This window comes from Phocoena sinus, chromosome 7 (assembly GCF_008692025.1).
Source record: "Phocoena sinus isolate mPhoSin1 chromosome 7, mPhoSin1.pri, whole genome shotgun sequence".
Taxonomy (NCBI): Eukaryota; Metazoa; Chordata; class Mammalia; order Artiodactyla; family Phocoenidae; genus Phocoena; species Phocoena sinus.
Genome location: NC_045769.1, coordinates 15296770 through 15318559, shown reverse-complemented (window position 1 = coordinate 15318559; position 21790 = coordinate 15296770). Strand labels below are relative to the sequence as shown.

The window sequence follows — 21790 nt, the reverse complement described above, 5'->3', positions numbered from 1 at the left end:
TGAAAATAATAACGCGCATTTTTTTTCCTGACCTATATTAAGGTTTATGCGTTACAGCAATATCTGCGTTTTCTAGTTCTTTTTTCGGGAGACAAGGCGGTGGTCTTTTACCCCAGGAACTGCCCTCCTGCAGACCCGGCCGGCCCCGCCCCATCTCCGCCCATGTCGTGGCCGCACCGACTGGCTCCCCTCCCCTCCCCCGGCCGCAGTGGTCCCGTCCCTCCCCGCCGACCTGTCCCCGCCCCGCGCCGGCTGCGGCTGGGTCCCGTCCTCCCCGGCTCGGGCGAATGACCCATAGTAACCCCGCCCCGCCCCCGGCCGCCCGCGCCGCGCTCCCGGCCGGAATTCGATAGGCCCAGCCCCGCACGCGCCACCGCCCGCGGGCCAATGGGCTGCTGCCTCTCTGCATATGCAACGAGCGCCGGCCGGGGGCGCGCGTCCTGGGCGGTTCGGCTCAACAGACGCTGGTCTGCAGGCGCTGGGGCGCCACGCTGCGCTAGTTGCGAGTGCTGGGGCTGAGACGAGTCGGCGCGGCCGCTGACCGGGCAGCCGACCGCCGCCCTCTCGCAGTGCGACCGCGGAGGCTGCGTCAGGGTCCCCAGGAGGTGGCCCGGGGCGTGAATGCTCTGGGGGCACAGCCAGGCCTGCATGGGCCGGAGGAACCGGAGCTCCGCCGTCGCGGTGAGTGCAGCGCCTGTGGTGGGAGCGGCAGGGCCGTGTTGGCGGCGGGGCCTCCGCGTGCGGCCGGGCTGGGCCCGAAGGCGGCCCGGGCCTGGGGGAGGGACGCGGCCGGCCTGGAGGCCCCGGCTCCTCGACGTGGCCGCCGAGCCCGGCACCGAGGGTGTGCGCGCTGGCGGTGCGACCTCTGGGGCCGGCCCGCGCCGTGTGTGGGAGGCGCGCCCGTGGGGTCCGGGAAGCGGGTGAGGTGGGGCCCGGGCCGCAGGGCCCACGTGAGCTGGGGGAACCGCAGCCCGGGCGGCCGCGCTGTCCGGGGGAGGAAGGCTGCGCGGGGTCTCTCCCGGCGCTTTGGGGGCGGGGTGGCCTGGGGAATTGGCAGCTTTCACTAGCCCGGCTCTGACGCCGTCGCTGGGAGGAAACTGAGCCCTGCGGTTTCGGAAACCCACACTGGGGGGGTGGGTTGCTGCGGGGTGTGAGGAGAAATTGGGGGTGTGAGATGGGTCGACTTTGGTATTTGTTCAGGCCACGACCGGTGGTGATGGGGCGGGGATGAATACTGTTGTTTTGGGGTTGGGAGTTGAAGGTTTATTTTCCCTAGGTGCGTTTTAATTATACAGCAGTAGTGGAATGTGTAACACCGAGAGAGTGCTCACTACCAGCAGCCCAGTGGGGTAGGGATGATCCGGCCCGTTTCACAGATGAGGAACCTGAGGCCCAGAGACATAGAACTGGTTTGTCCAGGCTGGATTTAGAAAATGTGCTCGAAGCTATTGTGTATATGGCCCTTCAAAAATAGGGTAGAACAACGTCTTTGAAATTATATGGACGTTAGAGAGAGAATAGGCCTCGTGAAAGTGATTATAGCCGAATAAGATGACAAACAGCTGACACTTATTGAGCCTTTATAACATTGCAGGCGTTGTGCTAAGAGCTTTCTGTATAGTATCTCTGAAACTGTTAACAACCCACTAGGGTGGCGGTTATTACCATTTTACAGCTGGAGAAACTGCCGTTTGGCTATATTAACTTGCCCCCAGATCACAGCAAGTAAGAGGAGAAGCTGGGATTCAGATCCGCCTGTCTGAAAATCCAGAGCGTTCACATCTAAGCACTATAGTATGCTGCCACTCCTTGGTGGCTGGCTGAATAGTTGTCACCGTGGATTTTTGTTTGAGTGGCCAGGAGAGCTGTAGTTTGATGATAACCTTTTTTGTTTCCCCAGATTAGTTCCGAGAGTTGAAGGGTGCTGCTGAGGTGCTCCTGAAAGTGTATTAGTAGGTTATTACAGGGCGGAGGAGGTGTGACACGGGAGTGTGCCGCACAGACTTTATTCTTTTCTTTTGTGTTCTGGCGTCTTCCCATGCACTTCTCACCCTTAGGAATGAGTAAGGCTTCTTTAGTCACTCTGGCATTTTCCCTTCAGACTTTTCCTGGTTTCTCTCTTTTTCTACAGAAAGAGTTGCTTCTGTAGAATGGCAGTGTTGGGTGTAGAGCAGAGATCCACTGGATGTGTGGGTCACCTAGTGTCTTTGGGTCTCAGTTACTGGGTTTGTAAGATGTTTGCACTGGTTGATTTAAAGCTGGAATATTCTGAGTCATGTCCTTGAAGGAAAGAAGGAAGGAAGGAGGGGATGGGAAGGAGCAATCCCTGTCTGGTTTGGGAAGTCAGATCTTAAAGCCCCAACATTTTTCTCATTGCTTCTGTGCTCCTCTGCTGTCTGGTTCTGCTTAAATTAACCATTCCTCTTTCAATTAATTGCTCACTTAGAGCCTTTAATTCCTATTCTATGTCAGGCACCACGTAAAGTGCTAAGAATGCAGCAGTGAACAGAACTGATGTGAGCTTTGCCTTTACGGAGGAAACAAACATGAAGCAAATCTCATACAAATAATATATAATTACAAATTATGATATGTGTAATGTGTAATGAAGGACAAGTAGTGTGTGAACGAATATTATGTAGAGGATTGTGATTTAGATGGAAACCTAGCCTAGGGAGGTTTTTTTGTTTTTCCCCTTAGATGGTGGGTGACCAGTAGTGCTTGTTGACTAGACTGGGTACTATATATATATTTTTAAATTTTTTATTTTGGGATGATTTGAGATTTACAGAAAAGTTGCAAATATGGAATATTCCTGTATACCATAACCCAGCTCCCTTGCTCTTACATTAACATGTCACATAACCTTGGTTCATTTGTCAAAACAGGAAATTAATACTGATATTATCCTCTTAACTATAGACTTTATTCAGATATCACCAGTTTTTCCACTAATGCCCTTTTTTCCGTTCCAGGATTGAGTCCATGATACCAGCTGGCATTTTTCATTCATGTTATTTTAGTCTTCTCTAATATTAAATACTAATTTTAAAATTTACCTTTTATGAGTTTACTTCTAATAATTTGTAAGAGTGGTATGGAACACTAAGAAAATAAATATACGAATATGTAAAATAAACTATATTATATGGCATTTTCCAGCGAGTCCAGTTTTGTTTAAATTAAGATTGCCCAGTATCAGTACGGTAGAAAGAAAATTGATCAGACTTAAAATTCAGGATCTGGAAAGGGAACATTTTCACTGGCATCTCTTTTGGTTTTTTTTTTTTTTTTTGTGGTACGCGGGCCTCTCACTGTTGTGGCCTCTCCCGTTGCGGAGCACAGACTCCGGACGCGCAGGCTCAGTGGCCATAGCTCACGGGCCCGGCCGCTCCGTGGCACGTGGGATCCTTCCGGACCGGGGCACGAACCTGTGTCCCCTGCGTCGGCAGGCGGACTCTCAACCACTGCGGCACCAGGGAAGCCCTCACTGGCATCTCTTTACCTCTCAAATTCCTTTTATTTAATTTTACTTATTTCTCTTTCTTTTTTTTTTGACATTATATTCCATTATAGGTTATTACAAGATATTGGGTATAATTCCCTGTGCTCTACAGTACATCCTTGTTGCTTATCTGTTTTACGTATAGTAGTTTGTATCTGTTAATCCCGTACTACTAATTTGTCCCTCCCCTCCTCCCTCTCCCCTTTGGTGACCATGTTTGTTTTCTGTGTCTGTGAGTCTGTTTCTGTTTTGTATATATATTCATTTGTATTATTTTTTAGATTCCACATACAAGTGATATCATATAGTATTTGTCTTTTTCTGTCTGACTTTTTTCACTAAGCTTAATATTCTCTAGGTCCATCCATGTTGCTGCAAATGGCAATATTTCATTCTTTTTTATGGCTGAGTAATATTATAAACACACACACACACACACACACTCACACACGCATATACACATCACATCTTCTTAAGCCAATTGTCTGTTGATGGGCACTTGTGTTGCTTCCATGTCTTGGCCATTGTAAATAGTGCTGCTAATATACATGTACCCAAATGTTCATTTTGAATTAGACTTTTCATCCTTTCTGGAGTGGAATTACTGGATCATATGGTGATTCTATTTTTAGTCTTTTAAAGTACCTGAATACTGTTTCCCATAGTGGCTACACCAAATTACATTCCCACCAACAGTGTAGGAGGGTTCCCTTTTCTCCTTCAGCATTTATTATATGTAGACTTTTGATAGTAGCCATTCTGACAGGTGTGAGGTGATACCTCATTGTGGTTTGTTTGGATTTGTATTTTCTTTAATAATTAGTGATGTTGAGGATCTTTTCATGTGCCTGTTAGCCATCTGTATGTCTTCTTTGGAGAAATGTCTGTTTAGGACTTCTGCCCACTTTCTGATTGGGTGGTTTGAGTTTTGTTTGATATTGAGTTGTATGAGCTGTTTGTATAGTTGGAATATTAACTCTTGGTCAATCGCATCATTTGCAGATATTTCTCTCTTAGGTCGTCTTTTCATTTTGTTTATGGTTTCTTTTGCTGTGCAAAACTTTTAAGTTTGATTAGGTCTCATTTGTTTATTTTTGCTTTTATTTCATTTCCCTTGGGAGACTGATTTAAGAAAATATTGCTACGATTTACGTCAAAGAATGTTTTGCCTATGTTCTCTTCTAGGAGTTTTATGGTGTCGTGTTTTATATTCAGATCTTTAAACCATTTGGAGTTTGTTTTTGTATATGGTTTGAGGGAATGTTCAGATTTTGTTGTTTTACATGTAGCTGTCTAGCTTTCCCAACACCACTTTTTGAAGAGACTGTATTTTCTTCTGGGGAGATTTTTGAATTGATATGGTGAGATATTACTAGATGACGATCTTGCATTCTGAGGCTGTAATTAAATGTACATAAAGCAAGAGTTAGAGAACTTCTAAGCAACAGTATTCTTTTAGTTTCAATGTCTGTTTCTACTCAGAATGTCACTCCAGCTCACATTGCAAGATATGAAAGTGAGAGAGGGAATTTTTTCAGGAAGTCATTCTCCTTGCCTTTAGGGTACTTATAGCTTAAATATTCCTGTAATACTTAAACTTTCCCGTTTCAGATGAACAGTTGGGAAGCAAGAAACTTATGGGAGATTTGGACCTGAGGATGGGATTTGGATGTGTTCAGGAAAGCTAGGCCAAAATAAGTTGACAGTTTTTTCTAATTTTAGATAAGTAGTATTATAATTATCGAAAGTATCCGGTGTAGTTTACATTTTACAGAGTGATTTAACTTAAAATTCTCACCTCTTAGGAGACAAATGATTTGGGAAATATAAGCCATTAAATGTGTGACTATTTCAGTTGAACATGTATTAAGCCAATACAAATAGTTCATTGCAGTACATTTACTGAATGCTGTCTGCATGCAAAGTACCGTGCTAGGTGTACAATGTGGAATAAGTAAAAAGATGAACTTGTAAAGGCGTTGCTTTCAAGGAGATTTCAATTTAATGAATACTAATACTCAGATTAAAGTTGTTTTCCTTTTTAAAGTACTGTCATTTTAGCTTATTTGATCCTCTTAAGAGCCTTATATCATTAGCAGAAATATTGAGAAAATGGAGATTTAGAGGCAAAATTGCCAGACCCGATGATTAATAGTAGTATATGGGTTGGGAGGAGGAGATGTTGAGTGATACTCATTTACCATTTTGACGCTATCAGTGTAGAGATTGCCAGTGGAGAGACTAGAAAGAGAACAGGAAGAGGCCAGGGATGGAGCTGGGTATAGGAGGCTGAGCTTGCAAAGGAAACAGGAGTAGTGGCCAGGGAGGTGAGAGGACCGCCAGAAGCAGGTGTCCCTGCTGCCAAGGGGGAAGCTGTCAATACTGTGGAACGCCCCTGTGAGGAAAATTGAGTACCATCTGTTGTATTTAGCAACTTGGAGGTCATGGGTGACCTTGGCAGGAGATACTGATGTGGTGGTAGGGGTAGGATGGGGAGCAGAAGTAAGTAGAAGATGGGGAAAATGGAGACAGCAAGAATCGGAAACTGCTTCCGCGAGTTCTGATTTTTAGCATATTTAAATGCTGAAGGGAGGGTGTCTGTTGAGAGGGGGAGGTCAAAAATAGATGAGAAAAGTGTTACTTGTTTGTGCAAAGTTCGTGAGAAGATGGGAGGGCATGGGATCCAAAGCACGTGAGCCCTGTGCCTTAGCTGGGAGGAGGGACACCTCTTCTATAGTAACAGAAGATGGGCCTGTAACCACCTGACAGGAGTCAGTACCATATTATGGAGCCCTGAGCAATTTCCAGAAAATTGCCAAGAACTGTTGAATTCCTAAAAATCAGCCCAAGTTTTGCTGACTCATGACATAGTCTTTTTAGAAAACCTCACTACAAAGCATTGTGTGAAATTGATTTAACATGTGACTTAATCTAGATTTTTTTATCCACCTTAATATGGTATATACTTTCATCTGACTTCTGATTATAGTTTATTTCTTTTCTGAAGAAGGGGACAATATAAACATTAAATCTTGTGATTTCTTCCTTACGTGCTATTTTTAGTTTCATAATAGTTTTCGCACTGCTTCTGTCTTCCTGACATTTTAAATGCCTGAATTCTTTTTATTTAAAATCTTAACTGCTGTTTTTACTGAAATATATTTACTTCTCATGTTTCCCATTTGGAGGAGTAAAGAATGATTGGATGATTCAGTGGGCTTAATGGATCTGCTAATTTTTATTTTGAACTGAAGATACCTAAGTAACCAATGTTTTGGATAAATTGCCTCCAACTATAGTTCCCTGTTTGTGAAGGTATTACGAGGATATATAGGGGCAATGATTTATTTTCTCATGTATTTCTTTAGTATGTATCTTGCAAGACATTGGGAATTTGAAAATGATTTAAGAGATCGTCCCTGGGCTTCTCTGGCGGCACAGTGGTTAAGAATCCGCCTGCCAGTGCAGGGGACGTGGATTCGAGCCCTGGTCTGGGAAGATCCCACATGCTGTGGAACAACTAAGCCCGTGCGCCACAACTGCTGAGCCTGTGCTGTAGAGCCCACGAGCCACAACAACTGAGCCCGTGCACCTAGAACCCGTGCTCCACAACAAAGAGAGCCACCACAATGAGAAGTCCGCTCACCGCAACGTCTTGAGTAGCCCCCGCTCGCTGCAACTAGAGAAAGCCCACGCAGCAATGAAGAATAAATTTAAAAATTCACTTATAAATAAATAATTTAAAAAAAGAAAAGAAAAGAGATCGTCCCTGCTCTCGAAGAACTCAGAATTCATGAAAGGAAAGCATGAACATTATATGGTGTAAGGGAAGAAGGTATAAGAATAGATGCATTACTGTGTGGGTATAGCTCAGGGCAGGAGGTATATACCATAGCTCCTGTCTGGTATAGCTCAGACAGAACAGGGCAGGAAAAAGGGGAGACTTCACGGTGGAGGTGGTAGCCCACTTTTCTACAACAAACTGGACTTTTTGCTAAGTGAACAAGGGAGACGGAATAGAATGTTTCACCTTGAATCTGTACCAGGTGTGTGTGTACACAGATATGTACACATTGGAGGTGGTATAACAATACTAAGGAATGTTGTTAGAAAAATAAAAACCTTATCTTGCTATAAAAAGCTTCCCATTTGTTTGTCATTCATGGTCAGCTTTTCTATCCTTTATTTAATTTGGAAAGTAATCACACTTAGATAATATTTTTCTGATACAAAGCCTGGTTTTTCTTTTTCTATACTAATGGTCTTTGGAATAAAGATGATAGCCAATACCTTTACAGTATTTCCTCTGGCCAGGTGCTGTTCTGATTTTCTTCTCAATTTTATGAGATAGTTTTTTTTTTTTTTTTTTAAATCATTCTTATTTCACACATGAGGAAATTGAGGCACAGGGAGCTTAAGTGATTTGCCCAAGTGTGTGCTGTACCTCATCCCAGGTAGTTAGGTTCCAGAGTCCAAGGCCCAGGTGCTGCACCTCCTCTCTTGGGTGACAGATTGGTTTGAAGTTCATATATACCTCTGAAGGCATGATTATACCTGGAAGGGAGCTGTGATGACAGTTTATCTATTTTTATTACACATAACTTACCTCCTCCCCCCCCAATAAAAGCCCTGTTTTTACAGAGGAGAATGTGAGGAGTAACGAACTAAATTGAGAGAATTTAACTAAAATTTTCTTCTTGAACTTGAACGTAAATACATCAGGATACATTCTCCTTTAACATTCTTACATAGGAATCATTAACATTGCCCTTTTAGCATTTTTTGGATCAGGAATATAAAGCAATTTTGGGTTCTGTAATCTGCTAATTCCATTTTTTTCCTTTTCTTTCTTAAGAAAAAAAAGAAAGGAGACCTGCTTTCTGTATGTCTGAGAAATATTTCGTACTATTTAATCCAGTTAAAGAAACCCACTTCCTTCCCCCAAATCCTCCAGTTAACCACTAATCTGAATTTGGTGTTCGTTATTCATATCCATTGCTCTGCAATTTTACTACATATGGATGTATCCCTAAACAGTGTACAGTATTTTATGTATTTTTAAACTTGATATAGATGGCATTGTATGTATTCTTATGCAGCATCCTATTTTTTCAATCAGTATCACTTAATCTATGTGGTTTCATCAGTTGAGTTTCATGACTGGGTACATCTCAGTTTAGCTAATTTACTTTAAAATTGTTTTACTTTCATTTTTATTTCCCTTTTTGTTCTTAGTAGATAATTTTACAGATATATATCTAATATTGTTTCATTTTTAAATTCCATAAATGGCTGTAGGGATAATTCACATGTGTCCTTCCTTTTGGGAAATTTTTATAAATCTACTTTTGATTTAGCCAATTCTGTATTTGAGTGCCTGTTTAAGAATTTTCCTCTAAAATGTGCCTTTTTCCATTGTAATTTTGGTGGGTAGGGACATGGGCTTGGAGTTACGTTTTCTTGGAAATGAATTCTGGCTTATTAGTTGTGTGATCTTGGGCAGCTTATTTAACCTCTCTGTGCCTCAATTTCTTCTGTAAAAAACGGATAATAAGAAAATCTGCTATATATTGTTGTCAGGATTTATATGAGATAAGTTCCTGGCACATAGTCAGCACTCAGTAAATATTAACTATTTTAAATTTATTTATTTTTAGAATATACAGTATTTTCTAAGTTCATCCACTCACTTTTTGTTATTGCCTTTTGAAGCAGCGTCATCCTTACATAGACAAATACACTTCAAGGAAATGTCTAATGTATTGTAACCTCTGGTTAATGGAGATTGGGAAGAGATATTGTAAATAGTAAACTGTAAACTGAGGGACATTAAGTAGATTTTATTATATTTTAACGTCAATAATTTAGGATTTACCTTGTGCTTTAGTTTTCTGGAAGTGTATATAAAGCACCCTGAAAGTAGGTTGACATGGTGTACTTCTCAGTCGGGTAACTGAAGAATCTCCGTATTAGTTTTAAACATCTTTTGAATATGACCTCGATAATGGTTCAGGTAGCATTTCTAAATATACTGTTTTAGGTCATCAACTTTGTGTTGAGTGGCGAAGGAATCATTGCCATATATGTGGGTAAAACTTGCTGTGTAAATTTGATCTGATTCCTTAACCTTTCTCAGCCTTCCATTTCAATTTCTGTAACATAAAGATGTTCTTACTTTGCAGGGCTATCACAAGGATTGAGGGAGATGACAGGTAGTAGTTTAGGGTACACGGTTGACCCATATGTTAGTTGTTAGTTATTTCTCTGCCTCCCTCTATCTTCTCTTTTTTCCTCTTTTCTTTCTTCTCTATTCTCCCTTTTTTTCTCTTTCCTCCTTTCTCTGTCCTTTCATTGATGTATAAAAATCTGCACATATTTAATGTATACAATTTGAGTTTGGACATGCATACACCTGTGCAGCCATCACCACAATCAAGGTAATAGGCATATTGATCACCTCCAAAAGTTTCCTTGTGCCTCTTTGTTTCTTGTTTTTGTTGCATTTTGATTTTTTCTGTCCTTCAGAAGCAGTTTTTTGGTAAGAAGTAACAAGGTATTCTGAGTCTAGCATGTGACCAAACCCATCTATATAAGTAAAAAGCATACATCACTTAAAGGGGACTAAGGAATACTAATTCCTTAAGGATGAGAGTGTTCAAGATACATAAAGGATGTGGTTAATGTTGAGTGAGCAGTACAGAGGTCAGAGAGGTCATGTTGGCCAGGGTAGCCAAGAGTCAGCTGAGCAAGATTGGATTTGAAAAAATAGTTGAGTTTGAGGTAGAGGAACTCAAATGGGGATGTCCAGGGCAGTTGGGGAAGAGCAAGGATGACAAATAAAATTGAGAAATCACCTGTTCCGGGGGACTAGAGAAGCTGTGAGGATAAGTCACATCCCTGCGGAGAAGCAAAAACACCAGAGATTTGGAGGACAGAGACAATTAAAGACCTTGCCTAAGACTCATTTATTTATTGATTCCTTCTACTCAGGAAGTACAGTTGACCCCTGAACAACATGGGTTTGAACTGTGCGGGTCCACTTACTTGTGGATCCCCCCCCCCTACTAAATGTGTACTACAGCACTACACAATCCAAAGTTGGTTGAATCCCTGGATGTGGAACTGTGGATATAGAGGACTGACTATAAAATTATGTCCGGATTTTTGACTGTATGGAAGGTTGGCGCCCCTAAACCCCGTGTTCAAGGGTCAGCTGTAATTGTTGAATGAATGGAAGGTAGTAGGAATAGGAAGGGACACTGGGCAGCCAGCAAGTGAAGAGAACCATGTGGGCTCTGAGTTGTTACAGGAGGAGCGTTCAGGGTCTGGCCCGAGTTGTTTCTAACCCTGCTGCTTGACTGTCAGTGTGGCACTGCCCATGCCGTTTAGCCCTTGTGGAGCTCAGTTTCCTTGTCTGTAAACCTTGCTCAACACTGTTGTGAGCTGCTTCTCCATCAGTGCTCTTTTTCTTTTACCTCCCTTTCCACCTCTTCCTTTTTCTTGGTTTAGGACTTACTCTATTTCTGCCACGTTTCTTTCTTAGGCTTCTTTGAAACTTTATCAGTTAGCTTTGTGTGTTTCCCCCCTCTGTGTGTGTTTATGTGTTTACTACTTGTAATTCACTGGGGTATTTTAATGGATTTTATTAGATACTAACTGCACTGGCTGCTGCATAGGTGTAACCTTTAGAATGTTGTCTTCTAAATTGGTATTGTAGGCATAAAACAGTTCATTTTTCTGCATTGCTGTTTCTAGGTTATAAAATACTCAGTTATCACTTTGGCCAGAATTATGAAAAGTTCCTACTTCAACCAGAGAAGTTTCTTATTTTTTACTTATTTTACTTTCATCAGGATTGAAGTGATCCTCATTCTGGACCCTGACTTTGGCTTTTTTTTTTTTTTTTTTTTTTTTACTGTAACATTAAAACAATCAGAAATCTTTCTCTTCTCTTTGGAAACTGACTTGATCTCTGAACTTATTACCTCCTGTTTGGGGGAAACTTGGGGTAGTCGAGTTCTTTCTAAAATGAAGTAAGGAGTTTATTTTAGTTCCATGGAAAACCAGAATGAACCAGAATGAATTAATCTTAGAACTGTACTTGACATTAATTGCAATTATACCACGTGGACCATAATACATGGAATTATTATTTGTTACATATTCACAATACTTCCGTAAGTCATCTTCCTTTCGTACTGAAACTTTCCACGTTGCTGGTGTGTTAGAGTCTAGGAATTTGTACTCATCATTGACTCTGAAACTAGGCCTGACTTCTAACCTGATGCCTGTTTAGACTCTCCCGCATAGTAGTCTCCTTAGAAATTCAAAATGTTTATTTGTAAATCACTTTCTGAGGCATAAAAAGAATACCTGTTTTCTCCAACATCTTGAGGTGGGAGGGTTGTGAGAGGTAGTAGCTGGTTGGGAGTGAGGTGTGAGGTCAGAGAGGGGAGCTCATGGGACCCCAAGTATAAGGAGTGAGATTGGCGTGATAGAGGGGAGTGATGCAGGGCTTGAGCTTTACGACCACACTGGCACTTGAATTCCCAAATCTGACTCCACCTCATTTTAGTTTTGCAACCACAGCAGATGACCTCCAAGTGTCAATTTCTTTAAGATAAGGATGGTCTCTGTCTTGCAGTGTTAACGTGTGCTCTGGGGTGTGCATGCAAGTCATCTCTGCAGTGCTGGAAGAAAACGTTAGAATTTTAAAAAAATGTCCATATTTTATGCATGATTTGTGGTGTGTATAGTATGCTAGAACAATAACACATATGTACAGTGTTAAAGGTACACATGTTTGGAATGCCAGCAGTTTTACCAAAAGGGGCTTGGTTGTGATCCTTAAAGTTTAGAGACCATGAGCTAGTAGATAAAAGCTAGGCCCATGCTTGGAGGCTTATTAGTTTGGGGGCAGCATTATATATAGATGAATTGGGGATGGGGTTGAAGAACTTGGGTTATTTGGCTCTGGGAAATGAAGGGTATCAGATTTAGGGAGCATGTCTCTGCAAGTTCATTTGAAAAATGGTAGACATAGTAAATCTGGCATGGGTAATGATTTGAGTTACTTTGTGAAAGTTTTAAACTGTATATTCTTACATTATCTCAGTGTTAGAAGATTACATGGTAGAAATTTGGGTGGGACATAACCCAGAAAAGTGAGTCAGTGTTAGGGAATTGCTCTTGATATGCATGGGTAGTTTACCCACAGATAACTGAGAGCTGGCTCTGTGTATGTCTAACTTAATGTTTGTTTATATTGTATGATGCCAGAGGACAGGCTTGTTAACTATAGGTGATTAATTACAGTTTTGTGTTTCATGCTCTCAATTTCAAATTGCTTTATGAAATAAATGTATTTGCTATCTTTTCTTTTTAGATAAGTCTAAAACATAATGTGTTTCTTTTGGGCTCCTTTAAGGGAGAGTAGCTGTTTAACGTAGAAAGTAGTAAGCATCTCTGAGGACGGGGATACTTGTTATTTACTGATGCACATCCAGTTCCCAGCACATAGAAGATACTCATGTTTGTTGTTAGAATCCATCTTTGCATCCCTGTCACCTAGCACAACAATGAACATGAGATACTCAGTAAATGTTTATTAAATTGAGTTGAAAGATTTGAGCATAATACCAGAAAAATTTTGGAAGGCCAAAAACCTGACATCAAAATGACCAGTGTACACTTATTTAGTGGGAGCTCAGGAATTCTGAAAGAGTAGACTTGCTTTTGATATGCATTTGAGTAGCTCACTGGTTGAGTAATAGGTATAGATATAATTTAAAAATTATGTGATAAAGAAAGCAAGAAAGTATGATGGATTGTCTCGGGCCAGGCCAGCTGCTTGTTGTACTTTAATATCATAACCACTTGTAGCCTTTGACACTCCTGACCATGCCCTCATTGACCCTTATGTCTGCCTTCGGCTTCTAGGACATGCTCTTGGTTTCTTTACCCTTCTAGCTGGCTTTTATAATAACTGTCTTTAATCCTGTTATCTTATAACTGAGTATACTATTTTTGAGGGATTCCATGGCTTCAACTCTAATATGGTTAGAGTCAGTGATGATTCTAAAATCTACATCTTCAGTTCTGTCTGGAGCCCCAGTCTTGTATTTCTGACAATATTGTGACTATCTTTTCTGGCCATTTCCACAGACTTAATATCCTACTCTGTACTCACGTACTCATATGTATCTGTTCTTCTTCCTGTATTCCTCATATCTATTGCAAGTCATCCAATATTCTAGAAGTGTTGACTTTAATCTTCAAAGATTAATCTTCACATCTCACCACATCCTATTGGTTTTACCTCAGAAAAGTCTCTCCAGTTGGTCCTCCTACTTCTGTATCTACTGCCCTAAACCCTGGACCTCATCATCCTTTGCTTGGGCTATTGTAATAACTACATACCGGGAATCTTTTGTGGTTTGTTCTGTTTGTTGACCCAAGTAGTCATTCTGAAAAAACAAATTTGGTCAAGTGCCTTGCTTATTAAAACCTGTCTCTGCAACATATTCCTCTATTCCATTTTCATTTCTACCTTCCCTCAATTTCCTGTGTTCCAACGATCTCAAGCTACTTGTGATTCCTTGTTCTCTGCCCCTTCATGCCTCTGTGTGTCAGGCAGGAGTGGAGGGTGGAAATGGGGCACAGAGGGATTGAGTTAGCTCTTGTCTGTGGGACCAGGGAGGCCTTCACATGGAGGCTTCAGCTGAATCTTAAAGAATGAGTTTACTTTGGCAGGCCTTTCAGTTTCTTTTAATTCTATCAAATTCTTTTAATTCACTCCCAGTTCCGGGTTCTAGAGAGAATATTAGTGAACCAACACATCAGTGCTTTCGTTACAGGACTCACTGGTCATAGGCTCCTGGATCCCTGTGGATGCCTGTGTTTGCCATAGTCAGCTGGGGTAGGGATGGGCGTGAAGTGGCGTAGTTCAAACGGAACCAGTGCTTCTCTTCCCAACAGAGCTGTAGGCCAGGCAGTGTGGGATGTGTAGGCTACCGTGATAGCACTGGAGATGGTTTTATAATGAGAAAAAAGACTTAGGAACAGATCCTTTTTGGGACATGGGAGCTGTGGAAGAGAGGTATTGCTAGGCTGATTGATTGTTTCAGGGATGTGTTCCTCATCTTTCTAGGACTCACATTCAGCCATTGGCTCAATTCTGGTTTTACTTTGATGCTGTTTAATTTATTGAATAATCTGTCCTTCACAAATTGATCTGAAACGCCACCATCATTAAGTGTAAATGTCCCATGACTATTTCTAGTTTTTACAATTCTGTACGAGAACAGTTAGTGTTAGTTTTGGCATCTAATAGGCTGGTATGGGCTAAGTATTCTTGTTTTCAAATTTTCTTAGTTAATCTTAAAATGTTTCTTCTAGATAAACCTTGGAACTAGTATATCAACTAACCATACAAAATTGACAAAGTCCTAGTAGGATTTTGATTGGGATTGTATTTGGTTTATAGGTTAATTTTGGTGGAGTTATAGTTATCCTTTCTACCTGGGACCTAGTCTGTCTTTCCATGTATGCAAGTCTTTTAGTGTCTATCAGTAGTATTTTATATATATATATACACACACACACACACATATATAAAATCTTTTCCCTTTTTATTTTCTAACTGGTTATTACTACTGTATAGGAAAATGATTGGTTTTTGTTGTCTACCTAGTATCCAGATATCTTAATGAACTTTCTCTCTGGTTGGATAATTTTCAGATGATTCTTTTGGATTTTCTTGTCAGACATTAATTATCTGCAAACAGTGATTATTGTGTCTCTCCTTTTCCAGTATTCCTATTCCTCATTTCTTTTTTTCATCATTGCATTGTCTAGACTGCAGTGCTGTCCATAAGAAATGCAACTAGAGCCACAAATGCGAACCATATCTGTAGTAGTTTACATTTCTAGTAGGTATCTTAAGTAAAGAAGAAACAGGTAACTTTAATATATTTTATTTAATCCAGTATATTCAACATATAATCAATATAAAAATGATTAATGAGATGTTTTACATTTTCTTCACACTAAGTCTTTGCAAGTCCATGTGTATTTTACATTTAGAGCACATCTCAATTTGGACAAGCCACACTTCAAGTGTTAAGTAGCTCCATGTGGCTAATGACTACAGGGCTAGAGCCTTTTTAACAGTGTTAAATAATTATAGTCACAACTGGCCTCCTTGTCTTAATTCCTGACTTTAATGGAAATTTGAGTCTGATGTTTGCTATTGGTTTCTGATACGCTTTTATTAAGTTGAAGTTTTCTTTTGTTTCTGAGTAAGAAGTTCCTTTTAATAATTGACGGTGATGGGGAAATTGAGCAGCCACATGCAAAAGAATAAAACTGGACCCGCTATCTTATGCCGTAAACAAAAATTAACTCAAAATGGATTAGAGACTTGAGTGTAAGACCTGAAGCCATAAAGCTCCTAGAAGAAAACATAGGTGGTAAACTCCTTGACAGGTCTTGGTGATAATTTTTTGAATCTGCCACCAAAAGCAGAAATAAACAGGTGGGACTACATTAAACTAAAAAACTTTTGCACAGCAAGGGAAACATCAACAAAAAAGGCAGCCTACTTAATGGGAGAAAATATTTGCAAATCATCTATCAGATAAGGGGCTAATATCCAGAATATATAAAGAACTGATACAACTGAACAGCAGAAACAAAACAAAACAAAAAACAACACAACCACAAAAACCGATTGAAAAATGGACAGAAGATCCAAGTAGATATTTTTCCAAAGACATACAGATGGTCAACAGATGAGTGAAAAAATGCTCTACATCATCATTCATCAGGGAATTGCAAATCAAAACCACAATGCGAGATCTCCTCATACCTGCTAGAATGACAGTTATCAAATAGACAAGAAATAACAGTGTTGACAAGGATGTGGAGAAAAGGGAACCCTTGTGCACTGTTGATGGGGATGTAAATCAGTGCATCCAGTATGGAAAACAGTATGGAAGTTCCTCAAAACATTGAGAATAGAACTAACATATAATTCAGCAGTTCCACTCCTGGATATTTATCTGAAGAAAATGAAAACACTAATTCAAAAAGATATGTGCATCCCCATGTTCACTGCAGCACTATTTATAATAGCCAAGATATGGAAACAACTTAAGGTGTCCATCAGTGGAGGAATAGATAAAGAAGACATATATATACACAGTGGAATATTAGGCATTAAAAAGAATGAAATCCTGCCATTTTTGACAAAATGGATGGACCTTGAGGGCATTATACCAAGTGAAATAACTCAGAGAAAGATAGACACCATATGATCTCTCTTTTATGTGGAATCTTCAAACAAACAAACAAACAAAAGCTAAGGTCATAGATACAGAGAACAGATTGGTAGCTGGCCAGAGGTAGGGGTTGGGGGAGGGAGAAATTAGCTGTTTTGGCCAAAGTTAATAATATTTATTTTTCTTAAATACTTAAAAAAAACATATACTGACATGATTACACCTTTCTGTCCCACTTAAACTGTTAATATAAATAATGATATTAATAGAGTTCTGTAGTATAATACAAGAGATATATAAGGTTTTTGTCCCCACTCTTGGCACAGAGCTCCTGAGACCCTTGGAATTTCCTGATTGTTAGGAGTACCTTTTATTCGTAAAAGCTCCTTTGGATCACACCCTAGTTTACGCTAATGAAGTGACTTAGGATGGCGTCCCTAGAGCATCTCAGGATGGAGCTGGTCACCAGAAAGACCAAGTGATTAGAGGTTTGAACTTTCAGCCCTACTCACCGACCTCCTGCAAGGAGTGAGGGGGCTGGAGACTGAGCTTTATAAAAACTCTTGAACAAGGGGATATTCAGTATGCTTCCGGGACGGTGAGCATTTCTGTCCAGGTGCTGGGGAGGCGGCACACCTGGAGAGGGTTTGGAAGCTCTGCTGCATACCTTCCTCCCCATCCCTTGCCCTGTGCATCTCTTTGTTTGTCTGTTTCTGAGTTGTATGCTTTATAATGAACTGGAAAACATAAGTAAAGAGTGTTCCTGAGTTCTTTGAGCCATCCTAGTAAGTTATTGAGCCTGAGGAGGGGTTTGTGGGAATCCCTATTTATAGCTGGCCAGAAACTTGTAACTACCAAGTGGGGAACAGTCTTGTGGGACTGACCCCTTACTTAAGCTGTGGGATATAGCTCTTATGAAATAGATTACAAAACTTAGACCAATTCTGGCTTAAAAATTATCTCTAACTTTTACCAAGAGTGTACGCACACGGTGGAAGACTTTTTAAAGTAATTTCTTGGCAGAGTGTGTTTGTGGAATTAAATTTTCTGAGTCTGTGCGTGTCTGAAAATGTCTTTATTCTACCTGCAGTTGATCAGGAATGTAGATGGGAGTAGAGTTCTGGATTAAAATTTCCCTCAAAAGTCTGTAAGGCAGGGCTTCCCTGGTGGCGCAGTGGTTGAGAGTCCACCTGCCGATGCAGGGACACGGGTTCGTGCCCCGGTCCGGGAGGATCCCACATGCCACGGAGCGGCTGGGCCCGTGAGCCATGGCCGCTGAGCCTGCGCGTCCGGAGCCTGTGCTCCGCCACGGGAGAGGCCACAACAGTGAGAGGCCCGCGTACCGCAAAAAAAAAAAAAAAAAAAAAAAAGTCTGAAGGCATTGTTCATAGCCTTCTAGCGTCCAGTACTGTGGAGACATCTGCTGCTGGTATGATTCTTATTCCTTTATAGGAAGGGTGGCTATACATCCTGGTTTGTCTGGAATACCTTCAAATTTATCTTACAATAGTACATGCTTTTATTCCCAAAAATATCCTTCTTTGTTGATTAATTATAGACCCACCTTATTTGTAAGTGACCTGGTTTTTGTTTTTTGGAAGCTTTTAGGGTATTCTTATACCTGGTGCTCTGAGAATTCACAAGGCTGTGTTGAGAGTTCAGTTAATTTTTTTCCCCCCCATTCATCCGCTCAGTACTCAGCAGGCCCTTTCAATATGAAGACTAGTGTTCATCAGCTCTGCCATATCTTATCGCAGAATACTTCAGTAATTTTTGCCTCTTCATTCTCTTTGTTCTTTCTTTCTAAAACTCCTTTTAGTGGAACTTGGTCTTTGGGATTAATTTGACACCCAATTAGAAAAACAAAAACTTTTTAACCTCCTGTTCTCTACTTCATTGCTTTTGCTTTCCTTTCTGGGAAAATACTCCCAACCGCATTTTCTAATACATCTATTGACTTTTATTTTCAGGTGTTATTAACTTCCAAGAGCTTTTTCTTATTTTCAGTCCTTCTGTATACCATACTATTCTTGTTTCATCAACAGGATGGTCTCTTTTATCCCTTTGAGAATTTTAATTACATTCGCATATTTAAAGTGTTTCCTACATTGTCTGTCTCCATTTCATACCCCCCTCACACACACTTTTTGTTTTCATCTCTCACTGTGATTTTTTTCCCTCAAATATCTGGTGATCTAGAGCTTTATCTTCTGTCTGGATTTTTGGTTCTGATACATCTTCCTGTTTCTAGTTTTTTTCCATCAATACATTCTAAACATTGGCACTAGATTTAACATGAAACAGATCTGATTATCCCGTTCACTTGCATAAAAATCTGAATGGGTCTTCAGAGATCTGGATAATGTCTAAACCACTTAGCGTGGCACACAGGGCAGTGGCAGTGAGGTACAGTGTTTTCTAGAGCTGCTGTCATGCCACAAACTTGGTGGCTTAAAACAACAGGAATTTATTCTCATAGTTAATAGAAGCTAAAAGTTTGAATCAGCATTACTGGGCTGAAATCAAGGTGTTGCCAGGGCTGAGCTCCCTCCTTCTAGAGAAGAAGCTGTTCCCGCCTCTTCTAGCTCTTCTAGCCTCTTCAGCTTCTGGGACTGCTGCAGTCCGTTGCTCCACTCAAGGCTTCTAGGCCAGCGTCTTCAAATCTCTTTGCTTCATCTTCACTGTGTATGTCAAATCTAGTGCTTCTGTCTTACAGGGACACTTGTGATGGCATTTAGGGCCCACTGGGTAATCGACGATTGTCTCCCCATCTCAAAAGCCTTAATTTAATAACACCTGCAAAGACCCATTTTCCAAATAAGGTAACATTTACAGGTTCCAGGGATTAGGACCTGATACCTTTGAGGTCGTTAATCAGCCTACAACAAATACTTAGAGTTTTCTTAAATTGCCCTTTTCTTGAATACCTCTGCTTTTCCAAATACTATTACTGCCTGCAGTTTCTTCTCTTCTTGCCTCCTTGGCCAAAAATGAATGGATCATTAAATCTTTGTTGAAGAGATTCAGCAATTATTGAGGGTCAATTGAATACTAGGACTTGTCATATTAGAAAACAAAACAAGGTAAAGTAAACATGCACCTGTGTCAAACCTTCTCCAGGGCAAATTACTCAGAAGGGATTCACTAAGTCATAGGAATTTACATTTTTAGCTTTTGCTGCCAAATTGCTCTGCAAAGTGGCTGCACTTCCCCTAATAATGCCAAGAGCGATCTTGTTTCCTATATCCTTGCCAATACTTGTGATTTTTTTTTCATTAAAAGAAATCTGATAGGGGAAAATTATATTGTTTTAATTTGCATTTCCTGGATAACTAGTGATGTTGACCTGTTTTTTCAAAGTTAATAGGCGTTTGGATTTTTTCTCTGAATGTACATAGCCCATTTTTTCTATTGCGTTGCCTTCTATTTATAGAAATTCGACAAATATGGATATGTATTGTTCATATATGTTGTTGCTGTCCTCACTTACATAATGAGTAAACTGGCACAAGAAATAAGTAAATTGATAAGATGCCCCCCTCACTCCCCATGGACAGATGGATAGATGAATGAAGAAACGAATGAATGTGTCTAGAATCATAGCTATCAAAAAACAGAGCCGGGATTTTGGACCCACATATATCTGGTTTTAAGGCCTGTCCCTTTTAAAGTACATCTGGCTGCCTTGTAGCGAATGAGGAAATTAATAGTGAGGCAGTGGTGTGCTGAACTTTGACTCAAAATACTTAACCATTACTTACTAGCTCTGTGAGTTTGGACTGATGTTAATATATTTTTTTAAGTAACTGTAGTGATTGCTAACCTATCTGCTTTGAAAGTGATTGAGAAAATCATTGAGATGATATACAAAAGTATGGTATATACAGTGAAATAGTATTATAAAACTTACTAATTCTCCTTGACCATCATAACAGTGAGTGAAAAAACTCAACATACTTTATAAAAGTTTTGGATATACCTTTTTTAAAAAGGTAGACTTTATTTTTTAAGAGTAGTTTCAAGTTCACAACAAAATTGAGCAGAAGGTAGTGAGATTTCCCATGTATCCCCTGTTCTCCCATATGCACAGCCTCCCCCGGTTTCAGCGTCCTGCACCAGAGTGGTACATTTATTACAATCGATGAACCTACACTGACGCATTGTTATCACGCACAGTCCTCAGCTTACATTAGAGGTCACTCTTGGTGTTGTACGTTCCATGGATTTTGACAAATATGTAATGTCGTATATCTACCATTATAGTATCGTACAGAGTAGTTCCACTGCTCTGAAAATCCTCTCTGCTCTGCCTGTTCATCCCTTCTTTCTCCTTAACCCTAGGCAACATTTTGCTGTCTCAGTAGTCCCAATCCTGTCTCCGTAGCTTTGCCTTATCCAGAATGTCATATAGTTGGAATCATATAGTATGTAACCTTTCAGATTGACTTCTTTCACTTAGTAATCTGCATTTGAGTTTCCTCTATCTTTTCATGGCTTAATGGCTCATTTCTTTTTAGTGCTGAATAACATTCCATTGCCTGGATGTAGCAGTTACACATTCACTTGCTGAAGGACATCTTGGTTACTTCCAAATTTTGGCATTTACAGATAAAGCTGCTATAAACAGTTGTGTGCAGCTTTTTTGTCTAGACATACATTTTCAACTCATTTGAGTAAATACCAAGGAGATCAGTTGCCGGATCATACGGTAAGAGTATGTTTAGTTTTGTAAGAAACTGCTAAACTGTCATCCAAAGTGGCTGTACCATTCTGCATTGCCACCAGCAGTGAATGAGAGTTCCTGTTGCTCTGCATTCTTGTAGCATTTAGTGATGTTAGTATTTTGGATTTTGGTTATACTAATAGGTGTGTAGTGGTATATACAACATGCTTTTTTGGTAAAAGTTTACATGATAAAATGTCACTTGCTAGTATAATAGATGATGTTTCCAGAAAAACTCAACAGAAATTTTCCCGTGAGATTTGGAGATAGAGATATCTCCAG

The 21790-nt window shown here is 40.4% G+C and overlaps 1 protein-coding gene across 2 annotated transcripts in view; it reads left to right on the top strand.

The window, feature by feature from the left end:
- The first annotated feature begins 418 nt into the window (after window positions 1–418).
- Window positions 419–21790, top strand: part of ACSL3 (acyl-CoA synthetase long chain family member 3) — an 82354-nt gene continuing 60982 nt past the window's right edge. The window contains exon 1 of one of the 2 annotated variants that reach the window (XM_032637058.1): window positions 419–681. The gene's annotated coding sequence lies outside the window, so the exon portion shown is untranslated. The remainder of the gene's footprint in view (window positions 682–21790) is intronic. The other variant, XM_032637060.1, reaches the window with a different exon arrangement.